The 16,563-nt window shown below is 36.0% G+C and overlaps 1 long non-coding RNA gene across 1 annotated transcript in view; it reads left to right on the forward strand.

Annotated features, from left to right (window-relative positions):
- The window catches only part of LOC127517554 (uncharacterized), a 68,234-nt gene extending 57,140 nt beyond the window's left edge, over nucleotides 1–11,094 (forward strand). The window contains exons 3-4 of the long non-coding RNA XR_007931279.1: nucleotides 7,625–7,675; nucleotides 10,668–11,094. This is a non-coding gene — a long non-coding RNA (uncharacterized LOC127517554). The remainder of the gene's footprint in view (nucleotides 1–7,624; nucleotides 7,676–10,667) is intronic.
- The last annotated feature ends 5,469 nt before the right edge of the window (nucleotides 11,095–16,563 follow it).

The raw sequence follows: 16,563 nt of genomic DNA on the forward strand, positions 1-16,563 counted from the left end.
ACTTTCAGGATGCTAGTAATAAAGAAATTGTATTCTTTTACTCAGCAAGGATGCATTAAATTTATCATTAAATTATTATGTGACGGTAAATACATTTGAGTTAGAAAAGATTTCTATTTCAAATAAATTCTGTTCTTTTGAACTTTCTATTTATCAAAGAATCCTGAAAAAAAAAAAAGAAAAAAGTATAACAGTTTCCATGAAAATATTAAGCAGCAAAACTTTTTTTAGCATTGATAATAATAAGAAATGTTTCTAGAGCAGCAAATCAACATATTTGAATAATTTCTGAAGGATCATATGACACTGAAGACTGGAGTAATGATGCTGAAAATGTAGCTTTACCATCACATGAATAAATTACATTTTCAAATATATTATATATAAAATAGAAAACACTTTTTTTTTTATATATTGTAATAATTTTTAACAATATTACTGTTTTCATTGTATTTTAATCAAAGAAATCCAGTGACTTATTAAAGAAAACTTAAAAAAAATCTTATACATACCCCAGAAATACATAAACAGTGATATTTTGGTGGTGCAGGATAAACATTTTGTTGAGATTGTGATCTCTCCATTCTCCTGATTTTATTGATGCACAATTTGAGTCATTTTAAAAACACAACACTAAATTAATCTAAAACAGCTTGAAAACATCAATTTCATTAAGATCAAACAACAGTGCCCTCAGAAACCATCTACACTAAACACACTCAAAGTGTTTTATGTGCTCCATTTCTCTCTCCCTTTGTCTCTCTTTCTCTCTGCCTCTTATTTATGCACATCCAGTGTGAGGTAATTAGCACTCATTGTGTTTTAATAGCCACTTCCTTAGCCACAAACCACAATGGTTCCCCACAGGCTGTGTGAGAGATTAGAAAAAGGTAAAATTCAGCAGGATTTCCTGTCTGTTCACCAATCATGTCACAGTGTGCTAGCTGACACTTTAAGCATTCGTGATAAGATCTTAATTGGAGTCATTGGGCATAATTTGATAAAGCCAGGATAGATAGAGTACCAATGGAGTTCTACAGTGTATCATAATGAAGTATAAAGCAAACCCACAGGAAAGAAAACACACACACACACACACACACACACACACACACACACACACACACACACACACACACACACACACACAATCTCTTTATTAGCCTCATTGTTTCACACTGATAGCAGTGAGATTTGTTTATCCTTCCTTAAAAAAAAATACTGTCTCCCCTAAAGTTTCAGAATATATACAAACTGTACTCAGATTTGCCAAAATACCCAAAAAGTTGGGGATGAACTCTATTCTAAAACTGAATTATCAGAGCTGATATAAACATTTATCACACATCTCCCAGGAAAACAATTCTGGTCAGTCAGATATTTCTTGTGTATTCAGATATTTAATGTGTATTCTGTAAAAATTAACCAAAAACAATAATTCATTTTGTTTTAAAACTTCCACTTGAATTATGTAGAAAAAACGATTCTAATTAGTCCTTTAAAGAAAACAATATTTTAACACAGTGACAAAGATGTCAACTTTTCTATTATACATTTCTTAATCATTTTGGTGAGAGATTATTTCTTCATAAATTGAAACTGTCAGAAAATAAACCTAAATTTGAATTAGTTATGATAGAGTTACAAGGTTATTTTACGATGGTAAAACCCTGTAAAACAGTAAAGCAAAAAGATATTTGTTGGAGCATAGTATGTGTACAAAATGTGTATTGAAACCAAAGTTTTTAATCACTGGGTCACTTATATTAGGTGTTCTTAACTACTATACTTACATTAAAAATAAGTACTATGTTTTTATTGTGTTTATATTGCATTGCAAAACACTTTTGCTGCTATTGAGGTGGGATACAGGTAAGGTTAGGGACAGGTTTGGTGGTATGGGTAGGTTTAAGGATGTTTTAAGATATAAGGGATGGTTCAACTATAATTATAAATATAATTAAAGAAACTAATAACAGATGTAATTACTTGCAGGTATTTTTAAAAATACACACAAGTACAATGTATGTACACATTAAGTGTATTGTATCAAATGATTAATTTAAATGTAAGCACATAGTAGTTAAGGCCACCTAATATAAAGTGGGACCAATTACTGTATATTGCACTTAATTTTTAACTTATTTAACATGCCTGTCGTTTCAATTTAAAAAAATAATAATAAATAAATAAATAATAAAATAAAATAAAAAGATGAAACCCTATTGCCAAATTTGTTCAACCACATTGGTTAATGGTGTTCTTTTAATGAATCAGTTTGAGATCAAATTAATTTTTCATACGTTATCAAAGTTATTTTGCATACGTTCCAGAGCATATATGCACATGCGCACTCTTCAAAAATGGCATTTTAAATCTTTTGACAAACTAAAAGATGTAAAATGTAAATGACATTATATGTGAAATAAAAGATACAGATTGTACTGAATTTCAGCTTGCTTATTTTGTTCAAGATAAGGATTTATTAAAGGGTTAGTTCACATAAAAAAAAAAATTATGTCATTAATTACTCACCCTCATGTTGCTCAAAACCTGTAAGACTTTCGTTCATCTTCGAAACACAAATCACAATATTTTTGATGAAATCCGTGAGCTATCTGGTGTCTGACCGACTGCAACACAATTACCACTTTCAAGACCCAGAAAGGTACTAAAGACATCGTTAAAATAGTCAATGTGAGTACAGTGGTTCAACCTTAATATTATCAAAGGATAAGAATACTTTTTGTGTGCAAAAAACAAACAAAAATAACGACTGTATTCAACAATTTCTTCTTTTCCATGTCAGTCTCCTACGCAGTTGACATAGTAAACACAGTGCAGCACTTCCAGGTTCTACGTCAGAACGCCTGCTCAGTATTGGCCGACTCTGTTCACGTGAGCGGCACGACGCATGTGTAATAATGAGCAGGTGTTCTGACCACTGCACTGTGTTTACAACGTCAACTGCGCAGGAGACTGACATGGAAGAGAAGAAATTGTTGAATAAAGTTATTTTTGTTTGTTTTTTTGTGCACAAAAAGTATTCTCGTCCCTTCATAACATTTAAGGTTGAACCACTGTAGTCACATGGATTATTTTAACAATGTCTTTACTTCCTTTCTTGGCCTTGAAAATGGTAATTGTGTAGCAGTCTATCGAAGGCCAGAAATCTCATGGATTTCATCAAAAATATCTTAATTTGTGTTCCGAAGTTGAACGAAAGTCTTACAGGTTTGGTTTGGCTAATGATGCTTTTGGGAAATACAGTTAGTTGGCCATTATTTTGTAAAAGATAATCTACTGTATGTATGTGACTATATATGCAAAAAATAAATAAATAAATATTGTTTTTATTTAAAATTATCCAAAGTAATTTCAGAAGAAATTAAAATCCTTTAATAAAACTCTTTATTCTATTACTCTGGTGCTTTAACCTCTGAACAACCAAAATCCTCTGAGAATTACCACGTCTTTGCAACGTGCATAGAAAACTCGGTCCCACTTCATATAACATTTCAGTCAATCATTTGATACAATGCACTTATTGTGTACATACATGTTTTTACATTGTACTTCTGTTTTTATAAAAAAAAAAATACCTTCATGTAATTACAGCTGTAGTTAATTTCTGTAATTACATCCATAATTATACTGTTGACCCTTTTCTTACCCCTTAACCCACCACTAAACCTGTCCCAAACCTTACCCATATCCCACCCCTGTAGCAGCAAAGGTGTTTTGCAATACAACACAATAAGTACATTGTACCTAATGTTTTTTAATGTAAGTGCATAGTAGTTAAGGACACCTAAAGTGTGACCAAAAACTCCACTGTAGCTTACTTTTACTGCACATAAAAAGAACTAACACATTTCACACCTCCTCAGTTTTAAGCTCGTAAACAGCTGCTCTCCATCAACTAAAAGATAGAGATTGCATTTGATTGCTGCGCTAGCTTAGTTCATGAAAAAAGCTGGAAGTCAGTGCATGCTTGCTGTTGAGTGTAACGCTGACCATAATGACAGGAGATCCTTGGATGAAGCATTCAGCCTGTGCAGTTTTTCAGAGCAGCATCTAACATTACATCAATATCAGTCTCCTCTAGCACACAGGTGTTGGGCTGCTCTATCCAGACGTGTTAAACTCTTCAATACATGAGAAAACACAGACCTGCATTCTTACACAGACTCATTTAGTGCTGCGCAGAAGCACATGGAAAAGGAAAAAGGGGGAATTTTCTTTGCCTTTCTCAATTCATGTATACTGCTACAAAATCCCCACCCCTCAGATTACGTAAGGGATTTTGGAGTATAATCGAGAGGCATTATCTTGGAGGGAAATGTCTTGCTATGTGGGACTTTAACTGTGTCCTCTCAGCTTTGGGATCCCAGGGGCCCCTGCTTCCCCCTTGCTAATGGATATAATCAAGGGGACAATTAGACGTTCTGTCCTGGAGTGGAAAATAACAGTCAGGGTATTTGCGGTATCTAAGAAATGCCCTGAAACAAGGCTGCTTTTGTCATCTGTGATATTTTAATAATAACATTATCAAACCAGTGTTTATCAGTACAGCGTTCAGTTAGCAAGCCAGTGATTAGGATGGTTCTGAAGAGGACGTCTATCCAGAAACAAGAAGCAATGGAAAACTTTCATTCCAAGTCTCATCTAGGCAAGCCTAAGGATGCAGATATGCATACGAGGAACATTTCTGTCTAACTGGACTTTTTAAATAATTGAAAAAATGTTTATATATATATATTTGTTTTTTAAAGATTTAGAACTTTGAAATTTACAAGTTTCTTTCTTTTGAGCTTCACCCTCACTGTGCCATATAGACTTAACAAAAAAAATTATCGGAGTGTCTATTTACACTAAGTGCAAAATGCTATTTACATCAGCTTCGCCCACCAAATGTCTGGTTGGGCCACTCAAATTTTAAGTAAGACATGCTGAATTTAATATCTTCAGTGGCGCAGCAGTAGCGAGTAAGGCTCGCAGACCTGGCTTTTAACGCAATGAACGCAGGTTCAGATCTGCCTTTTGCCAAGCTTGCATTTATTTTCTATAAAAATGAAAATAATGTTCTAAAAGTGGAAATAAACTGCAAACGAGTGTTTAATAATATTAAAAGTGTTTATTGGGTAGGGTTAGGGGAAGGTGTTGGGATTTTTTTTTATTTTTAAGGCAGCATCCATTTAATAATTTTAATAAATATAATCATTTACAATCTATGATATTATTGCATCCTGTTAATGTATGAAAATACTGAGGTGAAAATAGTGTCTGCCAACATAAAGTATAGATAGCATCTAATTACGATTTACTCTTATTGCAAAGAACTGATACTTTTACATGGTGTAAATAGAATATCGCTTAGAAAATGCTGCTATTGTCACTTAGAGTAAATAGAATATATTCCTATTTTCGCTTAGTGTAAATAGCATCTATAGCTATTTGCACTTAGTTGTAAAGAAGCTTCAGCGAAGTGAGGATCCATTTGCAGCTTTATTATAAACTTGGTCATACAATCAAGGTCAATCACCAGCAAACACAGCAGCAGAGATAAGGCAGCTCGTAATCCAGAAACAGGCATAAGGTCAGGGCAGGCAGCAAACAATCAAAAATCAGTCCACGATAGAAAACAGTCCAGGGCAGGCAGCAGAGAATCACAAAGAGAATAAACGGTCCAAATGTAATCCATGGGAAGGCAAGACACAGGAAAAAACACTCAGAGGTGTTCACCAGGGCAAAACAAAACTTCGCAATAAGGTAGAGTCTGAGACCATCTTAAATAGTCCACTGATGAGAGTCAGGTGCAAGGGTAATCAGTGACAGGTATGTAAGAAGGAAATGTAGTTCAAAGGGGTTTAATATTCAGGAGAGGGATCCCTCTGGTGGCGAGCAGAAGGAACTGCCGGAGTCTTATTTGTGACATTAGTGTAAATAGCATACACCGCTAAGAAAATGCTGCTATTGTCACTTAGTGTAAATAGAATATATTGCTATTTTCACTTAGTGTAAATAGCATCTACAGCTATTTGCACATAGTGTAAATAGCATCTACCGCTAAGAAAATATGCTATTTTCACTCAGTGTAAATAGCATCTATAGCTATGTGTACTTAGTGTGAATAGCATCTATCTATCTATCTATCTATCTGTACTGTTGTCATTACCACATTAGTAATGGAAATTAGAAGTGACAGCAGCAGAGTGACAGTCTAAAGATTATAGATGTAATTAAATAGATTTTTACATTATGATCTGCAGTGTTGGGGAAAGTTACTTTAAATAATGCATTACAATATTGCGTTACTCCCTAAAAAAGTAACTAATTGCGTTGCTTAGTTACTTTTTATGAGAAGCAATGCGTTACATTGAAAAATAAAACAAAAATAGTTCTATTTTTTGGCAATATAGTTAAAGCTATTCTGAGATGTTAGCAAATCATTACCATCAAACATGCAACACGCCAAAATCTGAACCATTCTGTATGATGACATATCATAAAGACTTTTTTTTACCTCCTACTTTAATAAATGAAAACAGAGCACTAACCCTGAATGAGCGACAGTATAAGGCTTTCACCGTGTGCCCAGCACACAGCTCCTGTTTGGAGTTTGTCAAGCCTGGAGCCGAGACTCATACCTCATTAATCCTTTCCCAGGACAGACTTTCAACCGCATGATGAATTGCGGCAGTAATTTGGTGTAGTCTCCGCTTCATAAACCCATGTGATTGTGGCTGGTCATTAATAAAGCGGCCCCTTGAAAAGACCAAAGCAGCCAAATTATTGACATATGTGTCCTTGTCAGTTTACTTTACCAAAGATCATATACACGTTGGAACATCTTTATAGTACAATACTGATTTTGCCCACGGCATTATATCGATAGAAATGTCAAAACATCACATTCAGCAAAGGAAAACTGAATTCATAAAGGCTCTGAACATGATCCTTCTCCTTACTGGGATTGGAAAAAGAAGAGCAGTTTATAATCCATTTAGCTGTTGGTGCTGAAAAACCAAGCAGCTGCAGATAAAAATGCAATAACATCATAAAATGATGTAGTCAACAGGAATATCCACATATCTGTAAGATCATGACTATATGTAAACAACAAAGAACCATGTGGAAAATGTAGCTTTATATGACAATATTTTTTCTGCTGGTAAATGTCACAGCAATGCCAATAGGACATGGGAATGAAACGTATGGCATGGCACTAGACACCATACAGTGTGAGAAATGGATATAAAACAGTACAGTGCTATTCACTCCCTAGGACTGGACAATTTTGATCTGACACAACCAATTTTTAGAGAGGAACAGCAAATATTATTGCAGATGGAGTCATGTAAATTGTTATTTCACTTAATACTGTTTAATATGTTAATTTTAGCAAAACTCTCAAAAAAAAGAGTTCTAATAGTAACTTATGGTTTGCACATTGCGAGGGTGAAATACACCACAAAAGAAATTGCAGCTGTCGTGGAATATTGGCATCTTGGCTAATAGGAACCGAACTTTTAATCAAATGCACTTCAATTTTACAGATTTTTTTCACTCATAGCCTCAATGAATTGGTCAAGTAAATGATTTTGTCCCTGTACCTTGGCAGGTAAAAGTGGGTTGCTGTGCTGATGGAGTGCAGTTTTGGCTGGATGTGCAGGTATGTTCAGTGGGGAAGATTTGTGGTTGGACCACTAAAGCATAAATGTTTTGTGTGAGATCAGTTGACAGTGAGATCATGAAAGCCTGTCTGCACTCTGTCTGTGTCCCACCCTGATTTTCTTTAACAGAAATTATTTTCGGTTCCAGTTGTTCTTGAGTCTAAACTTTTGCTTATTTAATTATTTTAAAAACCTTGGAACTAACTTTCACTGGTTTCGAAAACCAGATTTCATCGCGTGGGTAGCACTGTCGCCTCGCAGCAAGAAGGTCTCCGGTTCGAGCCCCCGGCTGAGCCATGAGTCCTTTCCGTGTGGAGTTTGCATGTTCTCCCCATGTCAGCGTGGGTTTCCTCCGGGGACATGCAGGTTAGGTGGATTGGACATGCCAAATTGGCCGTAGGAGTGTGTGTGAGTGTGTCCCAGAACTCTCTGTGCTGGGTTGCGTCTGGAAGGGCATCCGGCATAAAACCTGTGCCAAATCCAATGTGTGTGTGGATACTTGCGATGAAGCGGATCTTGCAAATGAGCTGGACTAATGCTAGGAAATATATATGTATATATATTATATAAAAATAATGGAAGTCTATGTCATGTCTGTCACATATGCCGATCAGCAAGCAAGCGCGACAAAGATTCAATCCAGCAGTTAGAGGGGAACCACATTGCACCAACACCAACTCCACATATTCGGCAAAACTCCCTCGAGGACCTTCCCTAGACAACTTAGACAACTAAGGTGCTGATGTAATAAAAAGTGCACAGGAAGTATCTGGCAAGTGGTTCAGGTGAGCCAGATCTAAAAACTCACGGGTGTAGTCCTCAAGGGAGCGAACCACTTGTGTGTGGCAGAGAAGCCGAACTCATGGTTGTTCCATCTCTTTTCTAGCTACTCGTCTTTAGGGTTCGGTGTTCTGTCATGTATGCTGATCAGCAAGCAAGAGTGATCAAGAAGATTCAATCCAACAGTCTTGATCTACAATCCAAAATATACAGAAGAACACAGGAATAAATGTAGGAGAAAATGCTATCTAAACATAAACATAGACAACAGAACTCAGGACTTAAATACACAGGGATGATAATTAACAGAACAATAACCAGGTGTGTAACTCAATTGGAAACCATACTGACAAACAAAAGGTGTATCTCAATCTGCTCCCTAGCTTCTGAGGTCGTGAATCAGTATGTTGCGTGCATTAATGCGGGCACTGGTAAAGACAGTAAGTACTCACTATACATTGGGAAACTGATGAATATATTTCTGGCGCCATGACAACGTACTCATTGTACATCACTACTGGTATTTATGAACAACAGCAGAACTGATATATTTATTATATTATTTTTTTTAAGTACATTGTGAAAAATACTTTGCTTGTTACATATACGTGCAACATTTCAGCCGTAAATAAATTATAAATGTTAGCTAGACTATGTTCATTACCTGTCTAGTGATGTATGTTTATGCTGAAATATAATTAAATAATGGATTGTATAAATAATTGGCTCACATGATTTATGTTTCACACTTCAGAACTTCTGTTAAAGGAACAGCATTGCATGGTGTGAGGGATTTTTTTATGGAACTTTTTAGGGAGCGAACGTTTCATTGACCTGGAAGGATTTTGCGATTGAGACAGCCCTTAAAGGGATAGTTCACCTAAAAACGAAAAAAAAAAAAAAAACTCACCCTCAAGTAGTTCCAAACCTGTATGTATTTCTTTGTTCTGCTGTACAAAAAGGAAGATCTCTGGAAGAATGTCAGGGCGAGATGACATTCTTACTGACATTCTTCCGAATATCTTACTTTGTGTTCAGCAGAAGAAAGACATTCATACAGGTTTGGAACTACTTGAGGGTGAGTAAATGATGACAGGATTTTCATTTTTGGGTGAACTATCCCTTTAAAATGGCCTACTCTCTGATCAGTGCCCTGACTTCTGACCTAGGTAGCTGATAGAGATGCACCTAAGGAAAAAAACTCAGTGAAAACGAAACCAAAACAGAACATGACTGTTACGATGTCCTGTTTAGATAAGTACAGTAAACGTGTTTGTGTCTGTTTATGACACTGCTGAATTGTAGAATTGACACCACTGTACGTGGTTAGATTTGGAAGTGAAGGTAAACAACCTATCCAAACTAGGACATAACATCAAAAATGCAACCATGTTACTACTTGAGGAAATACTGTGATTTCATTTTTGGGAATGAAAATGCCAAGAACAAATTAGAATCATAACAGATTACTGTGGACTGTGCCACAAATAATTAATTTTAAACTATATTAAATAAAAAAGTATTACATTTTTACTATGATAGTTTATATAACATATATTTTATATATTTATTTTTGAATGTTTATTATATTTTTAATGATACATTTTTATTATATAATAAACAAAATTAATAAACAGATTATTTATTTATTATCATTTTATTTATTTATTTTGCAGACTACCGCTGACTTTACAAATAAATTATGGAAATCAAACCAACTTTATGTAGCACAGCAGCTTGCAATGCATTCCTTTTGTTCAGTGATGTCTACATCCAAAACCAATATTTTTCAAAGTTGTTCATGACTTTCTAGTAGTAAAATAATCTGTAATTTGGAAGAAAATGACCTGAGGTTTGAATAAAAAATAATAATAAATAATAAAAATACTTGGCTTTATATGAAAAGTTCTACAGCCAAGGCAAGGCCACACACAACTGTACCAGTCTCTTCAATCATTTGGATAACCTGTCTGAGATGTTTGCACAAATCCACTCAAGGATGCCAAATCCAGTGTGGACTGATAAGAGATTTTCTTGGCTTTCCTCCTGCAAGATATAATATTTATTTTCTTGTACAGTGTCAAATACAATTAGGTTGTGTCTCCTAACTGCAAGCAAGTCCAGTGTCATTAAACCTTTGCTGACAATAATAATGAGAACTATTGCTTTGTTTTTTCTGTCTTGCTCTGACCATCCACTAATTATTTCCAGATTGTTTGACATGCATAATTGGATGTGATATCATGACGACTCATTTGGGCCATGGGTTCCTCTGGGTCATCTGCATCTGTGTTCACCACTTAACGTTTGGAGTCAAAAACACACAGCTGGCCATTTGAGGAGGCCGTCCCTGTGAATCTGTCTATTATGGATGAGGTTCTCAAACATCTGAATTGACAGCCCATGGCCCTGCAGACCAGAGGGAAGCATCAGTGCGCATCTCCTGAGAATTTTGTAGAGCTGGAAGACAAAAGCCTCTGCTGATGCTTTCCATCTGGCAAAGACTGAAGCTGGACTTCTAAAATGAGGCAAAGTCCCCGCTCTGTGTTTGTTTTTTGTTTTTTTTAAGTCATGTTCCAATTACATTTGATGTTTGCATGGTTTTTGGGTTGGCAAATAAAAGGCAAATGAAACCGCATGTATCTTTCACTATCACCAAGCAACAAAAACTATTTTTATATTTACGTTTACATACAATTTATTAAAATCAAGTTCTTATGAAGCTTTTTATAACGTTGTTTTACGTTCCCTCAAAAAAGAAACGCTAGCCTCCATACTTTGCAGCATGGAAGCAAACTATTTTCTACAGATTCCCTAAAAGGACATGGTGATAAAAAAAAAAATATGAGATGACGATGCATTTGCGTTTTGTTGGAAATGTTTTGCGTTCCCCTAAGAAACTTTGCACTCACTCACTCACAAAATGTGTTCCCCCAAGAAAGTTTGCGTTCGCTCACAAAACTTTTGAGTACTTTTGAGTACTCTGATAAAAAGTCTCTCAGGGGAATGCAAAAGTTGCAAAGGTTTTTGCAAGCAAATGCAAAGTTTCTCAGGGGAATGCAAAAGGATTGATATACTTTTTCTCCTATCTCATATTTTTTCATCACCATGTCCTTTTAGGGGCTCCGCAATTTTCTGTGAATGTGTGAGTCTTCCGGTTTATTAGCTGCTATAAGAAAATAATTAGAAGAATAACAAAGTGCAGTAAACTGTAAAAAAAACTTATGCTACAAACCAGTGTATTTACAATTACTATGCTGCTGTTTTTCAGCTATTATTATTAATAGTCACCTTTCACTACTTTTTCACAACTGCAGTTCCCTTACTTAATTATAAAAATAAGGTAGAATTCAGTTCACGCCGTTGGAATTATACCCAATTTTAACCCATTTTTCTGCAGATAAATGTGGAAAAATGATTAGCTAGCATTTTTCAGCTGTTGGTTTGAATGAAATTGATAAATACTCTCTTGCAGTAGGAAAACACTGGCACTGGAAATGCATTATGCAGTGGAAACTTTTCAAGAGTTGATATATTTGACTAATGAGGTGGAGAGAGAGAGAAAGAAAGAAGCAAAAAGTGCTTGTGCAAAATGAAAGGGAAAGCAAAGACACATCAAAAATCATTATTATTATTATTATAATTGTGGGACAATGCTCTGTTCTGTGTTAGTTCATCTGTGTTAGTGTACTCTCTCTTTCATATTGTTCAGTATAGTCAGTTCACTCATGTTTGAGTTTGGCAGGTAGTATAGTGCCTAGATGCATCATGGACTTTCTTCAAAATGTTGACAAGATCAGGACATAATGGGACATTTGGTTTTGTTAAAAGTTGACCTTTCAATCTCATCTGAGACAATTCTCTCAATCGCTTCACAAATTGTCAAGATCGGTACTTGGGTGAGGAAAGCTGGACCAGTGTCAAAGTACCAATAACTTCTGCCCAGACTAATTTGTTCATGCGCCAACCAGGCACCAATTGCCAGAGTCCAAGAGCAACTCAGACAGTGGAAGATTCATTTATTTCTACGTTTAGACTGTTGTGAATGGTTCTCTCCTTTAAAATAATAAATAGCCAAAATGAGAAGGAAAAAATGACACTTAATGTAATTATCATCATACTTTGGAATGGGATCCATCTATTAGAACTTTAGTAGCAATAAATCTCTCTGTTTGATGCACATTATCTTAATAGAAAATCTGTTTAGTGTGTTGTGAAAAATTATGTAACCCTAATCAGTCATTAAAACTAATTACGGCTGTTCGTTCAATGTCATTTTTTCCCCATACGTGACTGGTTGCAGGCCTGTATGATACAGTTGCTTAAAGTGCCAGGTGCTGCAAAGAGAGCATGACAATTTGAAATTTTCCTCTTCAGTTTCAACCTCACAGCTCAGCATGAAGCATGTCGACACTTAGATTGGTCTGGGGTGGAAAACATAATGCCATGACCTTTTCTGATCAAGGAAATCAGTGGATGGCCTTCCTGACACACATAGGCCTATTATATTATATTATATTATATTATATTATATTATATTATATTATATTATGTTATATTATCCATCCATCCATCCAGATTATTTTTTTAATGCTGGATGGCCTTCCTGACACACATAGGCCTATTATTATATTAATTATATTATATTATGAATCATATTATTTTCCTTATTGAGTTCTGCTTTAAATGCTATTAAAAAAAAAAAATGTAATTAATGTATAAAATGCTTGGTGCCCTATCACATAACAGTTTTCAAAAACGTTTAATCACTCACTTCTGTTATGTTTCCATCTCTCATGGACATAATTGACTTAAAAAGGCGATTTCTGCTTTTTGCATTTATTTTGATTTTCACTCATCTTCCACTCAGTCTGGGCAAATCATTCGCTTTTATTTGGCAGTCAAACATAAATATCTGCTTCCCTGCCCCTGGCTCACTCAACACTTGGAACACGAATAGCAGAGCAATTATTTCTATCCGGAACATGTTCAAAATGGTCCCCAACACTTCACCCATCACGTAGCATCCAGCGGGTGTGATAACATGCAGCTGTAGGCTCTTTGCATCACAGAAGAGCATATGATATTTTGACAGCACCATGTGAGAACTGGCTGGATTGTTCATGTTGTCACAATTACAACCATTTTTGTATGTTTTCAGTCAGGATACTAAACATTATATTACTGGAACTATGTTAATAGAAAAAAAAAAAAAATAATAATAATTTTAGTCGTGATTTTTACTTTTTTTTTTTTTTTTTCTTTACTTTACATTGTTCTGCCCCTGTTTAATATGCAGAGACAAATGTAAGTAATACAATTATAAATTAATTCCCCCATAGAGTGTAAACACTGTGGCACTATTAAAACATTGCTCTGTTTGTTTGAACCAGTGGAGTGAGTTTGGGGCGGGATAACCTGTTTGGCTGACCAATGGCTAACCAATGGCAGACAGGGGAGGGTTCTGGAAAACCTGTTTGAAAACGGTCATTATTTTTGCATTTCTGTTTGGAGACTAGTGGCGCATAAATTACTCACTTCTAATGCTAAATTAATTTTCTTAAAAAAAACAACAAAGATTTCGTTAATCATATAATTTCAAATACCTCCTTAACTTACATAAACATTTGGCTGCTCCAAAGGGAATTACATTTCATCACTTGCATGCATTTGCTGATAATCAAACGCATGATGTTAGCATTGCTAGCGCCATGTTTTACTGTTTGAGCTATAGGAGCAAAATAAAATAAAATATAATTGAAATAGTGCTTTAAAGGTTGTAAATCATGGCCAAGGGTGGTTATGTATAAAACTATTATTGACTCAGCACTGGTCTATCTCTGAAGTCCACTGGGATTCTATGGTTATGCAAGACTTATCATTTGGTTCTTGTTAGTTCTTGTCCTTCCTCCCAGGTTTTTTTTTTTTTTTTGCTACTTGCTTTTGACTCCTTCTTGATTTATGTCAATGACCTCTAGCAGAACTAGTCAGAGAGAGTTAATATCTGCTTCACTGTTGTCACATGCCTATTTTAAGATCTTACAAAAAAAAAGGTCATTATCCTTCAATTAAAAATGTGTTTTGAAAATGTTTTTCTTATTGTAAGATGTTAGGCTGTATCTGATGTTAGCCTGAAAGTGATTATAGTTCTCTTTCAAGGGAACTCAACACTGCGTCATGGTGTTGACGCTATGGAAATTCATTCAGGCATGACCGGTGTACATGTACAACACACCAATCTTGATTGGCTGACGGCAATAGTAAGATGTCACATGGAGCGCCACTGAGTATAAAAGGGTGCTTGCATTAGACATCATCAGCTTTTTTGTCTTCAGGAGCCACTTTGTTTGCATGCGTATGTAAGACGAGAATCTGGATAAGCGCATTCGATTCTCGAGGGAGCTGGATGTGCTCATTGTGATGCTTTTGAGGTAAGAGTTTTTGTTCTTGCTTGATTCTCTCTCGAGGGATAGAATCTAGCATTTGCACAGAGCAAGTTTGGCTCTCGAGGGAGTTGAATGCACTCATAGCAATGCATTAGCAGTAATATGCGCTGTTCTTGAGAATAAAGTATTGAGAATAAAGCGTTTGCGTGGAGTGTGTTTGGCTCTCGAGCAAGCTGAATGCATTCACTGTGATGCGTTCACTGTGGGAAGCTCCACCCATGCTTGACCCTCTCTTGAGAGATGAGAGTCGAGCATCTGCACCTCGCAGTTCGGGTCCCACGGCCACTGAGGTGGCAGGGTGGGATCAATCATTAGGATTGTAGGAGTGTGGGGATGGGAGTTTTTCTCTTTTGAGCTTCTCTTGATTGCTCCATTGACAAAACTGTTTTCAATGTGAGTTAACATTGTGCTTGGTAAGTTTTTCATCTTCAAACCAAATTTGGGTCTTCAGCCAACAAAGTTTAAATCCTGTCTGGTTAGCGCGCTTCCCATAATGTTTATGCGTTAGGTCATTTGGCAGAGAGAAGGCAGTCTTTTGCGCTGTTTAAACACATTTGTATTTAGCGTCGTCCACTTCTGATCCGATCGACCAAAATGCATCTTAATACCAGGTGTAAACAGGGCATTTGAAGCTTGAAAATATTGATTAACTAGATTTTCAATGGATGGACAAAAAAATTATGGGATAATACTAAAAATATCTATATAGCAGTATATATGGTAGTTTTTCACTGTGGTATCAAAGTATCGTAACAACACTAGTTTTAAGTAGGATGTTGTGCTCCCCTGTGGATGGGTTAGCTTTATGGCCTCTATCTTAGGTGAACAGAAGGTTGGTATGGGGTTGGCAGAATTTGGATAGGTCGTATCTGCCTGTTGCTGCCCTGTAGTTTGAGAGGCATGCTGAGATATAAAGCCACTCCCTAAGTGAAAGTAAGTTAGAGCTGGAAGAATGAGAGTTATCAACCCCAGTTCCCATTCTCTCATTTTGCCTCCTCCCCAATTGTTATTGGGGTTTTAAGTAGGGTTATGCTCCCCTGTTTAGAGTCGCTTTCTGTAGCAAGTTTGCATAGGTGCTAGTGGAAATAGAGTGAGTTTCATAGAGTTTTGACTCCGGATTCCTCTGTGGCTCCATCTATGACTAAGAATATACCAGGACATAGTGTGACTATGTTAGTGGAATTCCCTGGACAGCTCTGCTCCTGAACTCTAGGCAGGTGCCTGTAAAGCTTTTGGGACTTGGGCTACCTTTGTTGGAGTTTCCCTGCTAAATGGGGATAAGGTAAGTATTGGAGCTTGGAGCTCAGGGGTTTTTCCCTAGCACCTGTTGTCACTGGCTTATAGGGAATGAGGCTTTTGTATAAGTCGCATAGGATGCACCCAGTGGTGTTGATTTTCAGCACCGGGCTTGGCTGTAGAGTTGTTATGCCTAGCTCACTTTGGCAGTTCACAACTCAGTTGTAGCAGGTAGCCTTGTGGTGAAGCGTGGAGATATATATACAGGTGCTGGTCATATAATTAGAATATCATGAAAAAGTTCATTTTTTTATTGTAATTTATTTTAAAAAATGAAACTTTCATATATTCTAGATTCCCTACATGTAAAGTAAAACATTTCAAAAGTTTTTTTTTTTTTTTTTTTTTAAATTTGTTGATTAGAG

The sequence above is a fragment of the Ctenopharyngodon idella genome, chromosome 8, assembly GCF_019924925.1.
Source record: "Ctenopharyngodon idella isolate HZGC_01 chromosome 8, HZGC01, whole genome shotgun sequence".
Classification (NCBI taxonomy): domain Eukaryota; kingdom Metazoa; phylum Chordata; class Actinopteri; order Cypriniformes; family Xenocyprididae; genus Ctenopharyngodon; species Ctenopharyngodon idella.